Consider the following 4,755-nt stretch of genomic DNA (forward strand, 5'->3'; position numbering starts at 1 on the left):
AAAGCTCGACCTCGGAGCTCTATTTTTCCCGAGATTTGTCTAGATTTAGCGGTCCATCACGCCCCGTCCCCGTTTTCACCGCCGTTGATCGCCCGCGCCGATCTCGTCGCCAGCACCAGCGTGGTGAGCCTCTTGTTCTTATCTTCTTTCTGATTTTCTTACTTTAGATAGATACTTGTCTGATTTTCTTACTTTAGATAGATATTTGTCTGATTTTCTTACTTTTGACACACATAATTATATATAATGCACGCAGATGAACCGGCAATGGATGTATGGTGACAGACACACCTCCGAGTACATTAAGGGTGTGCATAATTTTCTCGAAGTGGCTGAGGAAAACAAGCAGAATGGTTTTATGTGTTGTCCATGCCCTAAATGTGGGAATACGAAGTCTTACTCTGACCAAAAAATCCTTCACACCCACCTGCTTTACAAGGGTTTCATGCCACACTATAATGTTTGGACGAGGCATGGAGAAGTAGGGGTTATGATGGAAGATGGCGAAGAAGAAGAGGACGATGACAACTATGTGCCCCCTGAATACGGTGATGCTGCAACGGGGGGAGCTGCTGAAGATCAAGAGGAACCACACGATGTGCCCGATGATGCTGCAACGGGGGAAGCTGTTGAAGATCAAGAGGAACCAGATGATGTGCCTGATGATGATGATCTCCGTCGGGTCATTGTCGATGCAAAGTCGCAATGTGAAAGTCAAAAGGAGAAGATGAAGTTTGATTGCATGTTAGACGATCACAAAAAAAGGTTGTACCCCAATTGCGAAGATGGCAACACAAAGCTGGGTACCATACTGGAATTACTACAGTTGAAGGCAGAGAACGTTGTGCCTGACAAAGGATCTGAGAAGCTACTGAAAATATTGAAGAAGAAGCTTCCAAAGGATAACGAGTTGCCCGACAGTACGTACGCAGCAAAGAAGGTCGTATGCCCTCTAGGATTGGAGGTGCAGAAGATACATGCATGCCCTAATGACTGCATCCTCTATCGTGGTGCGTACAAGGATTTTAATGCATGCCCGGTATGCGGTGCATTGCGTTATAAGATCAGATGAGATGACCCTGGTGATGTTGACGGCGAGCCCCGCAGGAAGAGAGTTCCTGCGAAGGTGATGTGGTGTGCTCCTATAATACCACGGTTGAAACGACTGTTTAGAAACAAAGAGCATGCCAGGTTGATGTGATGGCACAGTGAGAACCGTAAGAAAGACGGGAAGTTGAGAGCACCCGCTGACGGGTCGCAGTGGAGAAAAATCGAGAGAGAGTACTGAGCTGAGTTTGCACGTGACCCAAGGAACATATGGTTTGGTTTAAGCGCGGATGTCATTAATCCTTTCGGGGAGCAGAGCAGCAATCACAGCACCTGGCCCGTGACTCTATGTATGTATAACCTTCCTCCTTGGATGTGCATGAAGCGGAAGTTCATTATGATGCCAGTTCTCATCCAAGGCCCTAAGCAACCCGGCAACGACATTGATGTGTACCTAAGGCCATTATTTGAAGAACTTTTACAACTGTGGAATTGAGACGGTGTATGTGCGTGGGATGAGCACAGACAGGAGGAATTTAACCTGCATGAGTTGCTGTTTGTAACCATCAATGATTGGCCTGCTCTCAGTAACCTTTCAGGACAGACAAACAAGGGATACCACGCATGCACGCACTGTTTAGCTGACACCCAAAGTATATACCTGGACAAATGCAGGAAGAATGTGTACCCGGGCCATCGTCGATTTCTTCCGACCAACCATCAATGTCGAAAGAAAGGCAAGCATTTCAAAGGCGAGGCAGATCACCGGAAGAAGCCCGCCATGCGTACCGGTGATCACGTACTTGCTATGGTCAATGATTTACACGTAATCTTTGGAAAGGGTCCCGGCGGACTAGCTGTTCCGAGTGACGCTGGGGGACACGCACCCATGTGGAAGAAGAAATCTATATTTTGGGACCTACCCTACTGGAAAGACCTAGAGGTCCGCTCTTCGATCGACATGATGCATGTGACGAAGAACCTTTGTGTGAACCTGCTAGGCTTCTTGGGCGTGTATGGGAAAACAAAAGATACAGCTAAGGCACGGGAGGACCTGCAACGTTTGCATGAAAAATACGGCATGCCTCCAAAGCAGTATGAAGGTCCTGCCAGCTACGCTCTTACGAAAGAAGAGAAGGAAATCTTCTTTGAATGCCTGCTTAGTATGAAGGTCCCGACTGGCTTCTCGTCGATTATAAAGGGAATAATAAATATGCCAGAGAAAAAGTTCCAGAACCTAAAGTCTCATGACTGCCACGTGATTATGACGCAACTGCTTCCGGTTGCATTGAGGGGGCTTCTACCGGAAAACGTCCGATTAGCCATTGTGAAGCTATGTGCATTCCTCAATGCAATCTCTCAGAAGATGATCGATCCAGAAATCATACCAAGGCTAAGGAGTGATGTGGTGCAATGTCTTGTCAGTTTCGAGCTGGTGTTCCCACCATCCTTCTTCAGTATCATGATGCATGTCCTAGTTCATCTAGTTGACGAGATTGTCATTCTGGGCCCCGTATTTCTACACAATATGTACCCCTTTGAGAGGTTCATGGGAGTCCTAAAGAAATATGTCTGTAACCGCGCTAGGCCAGAAGGAAGCATCTCCATGGGCCATCAAACAGAGGATGGCATTGGATTTTGTGTTGACTTCATTCCTGACCTTAAGAAGATAGGTCTCCCTGAATCGCGGTATGAGGGGAGACTAACTGGAAAAGGCACACTTGGAAGGGAATCAATAATATGCAGGGACGGATATTCTTGGTCTCAAGCACACTACAGAGTTCTACATAACTCTACCTTGGTGACCCCGTATGTCGATGAACACAAGAACAATCTGCGCTCCAAACACCTGGAGCAGTGTGACGACTGTGAACACATCAGGACTTTCAGCAGTTGGTTGGAAACACGTCTCACAGGTGACAACACTATTTGTGATAAGTTGTACTCGTTGTCCAGGGAACCATCTTCGACTGTATTGACTTACAAAGGATACGAGATAAATGGGAATACATTTTACACGATCGCCCAAGATCAAAAGAGCACCAACCAAAACAGCGGTGTCCGCTTTGATGCAGCAACCGAGAGGGGAAAGGACACATATGATGGTTACATAGTGGACATATGGGAACTTGACTACGGACATGATTTTAAGGTCCCTTTGTTTAAGTGCAAATGGGTCAATCTGTCAGGAGGCAGGGTACAGGTAGACCCACAGTACGAAATGACAACAGTGGATCTGAACAATCTTGGGTACACTGACGAACCGTTCGTCCTAGCCAATGATGTGGCACAGATTATCTATGTGAAGGACGTGTCTACTAAACCGAGAAAAAGAAAAGATAAGAAAGCGAATACATCATACGATGAGCCAAAGCGCCACATAGTTCTATCAGGAAAAAGGGACATCTTGGGAGTGGAGGGCAAGACAGACATGTCCGAAGATTATGAAAAGTTTCATGAAATTCCTCCCTTCAAAGTCAAGGCTGACCCAAGCATCCTGATAAATGATGAAGATTATCCATGGTTACGCGCAATAAGGAGAGGACACAAGCGAAGAAAAAGTGAAAACTTTCTCCACAACTATTATGATGATACCATGCCAACTTTCAACCTTTTCGTAGTTCATTTGAAATGCCTGTTGTAACAGACAAGTTTCCGTATGAAATCCTGATACTTCGAAAGAGATTGTCCGTTTTGTACATGAAGTGCATCTAGTTTTTGTCGTAACCCTCTCAACTTTCTTGCACATGCTATGTGGATGAAATGATGATACCATGCCAACTTCCAACCTTTTCAGAGTCCATTTGAAATGCTTTTCAATTTCAGGGTCTTATAGCTCAAAATAATTAGTAAATGCATGAAAAATAACAAATGAAGTCAAAAAGGGTTGAAAATAAAATAAACTAAGCTTTAATAAAATATATAAGTAGAAACAAAATAAAATAAACTTTGATAACATAAATAAAATTTATGGACCTAAAATTAACAAAGTATTTTCTGTTCAAAACATTATAAGAAAAAAGAATTTTCCTGAAATAAATAAAATAGCAACAGTAAGTATTTTGTTGTAAGTAGAAACAAAATAAAATAAATAAAGCAAAAAAGAAAAAGAAAAAACTAGGAAAAAATAAAAAAAGCCACCTACTAGGCCACCACGGCATGAATATGACTAGAAACCCATCCATGGGCCAGGATTCAGGCCCGCAGAAGGCCCAGCAGGCCCACAGGCATAGCAGTGCGAGATTAGGCCCAGAGGCCTGCTGTAGAGAGGAGCTCAACAGAGCTGGCGGGGCAGGGCTTATAAACCGGTCGTGTCGCTCCTCGACTAGCGAGGTGGGACTAAACATCCCACCGCACCGCGGCTGTGGTAGCAGGACATTGGTCCCAGTTGGTGCCACGAACCGGGACCAGTGCATACCTTTGGTCCCGGTTCGTGGCACCAACCGGTACCAATGCCCATCCTTTAGTCCCGGTTGGTGCCACCAACCGGGACCAAAGCCCTCTACTTCCCGCCCATTGGGTTGCTGAAACGAGGCCTTTGGTCCCGGTTAGTCTGCTGAAAAGAGGCCTTTGGTCCTGGTTGGTGCCACCAACCGGGACTAAAGGGGGCATTGGTCCCGGTTGGTGCGACGAACCGGGACCAAAGCCTTTGCTATATAAGCTAGCACTTAGGAAATTTTCAGATTTCCATCGCCAGTTTCCCCCCGC

Source organism: Triticum dicoccoides, chromosome 3B, assembly GCF_002162155.2.
Source record: "Triticum dicoccoides isolate Atlit2015 ecotype Zavitan chromosome 3B, WEW_v2.0, whole genome shotgun sequence".
NCBI lineage: Eukaryota > Viridiplantae > Streptophyta > Magnoliopsida > Poales > Poaceae > Triticum > Triticum dicoccoides.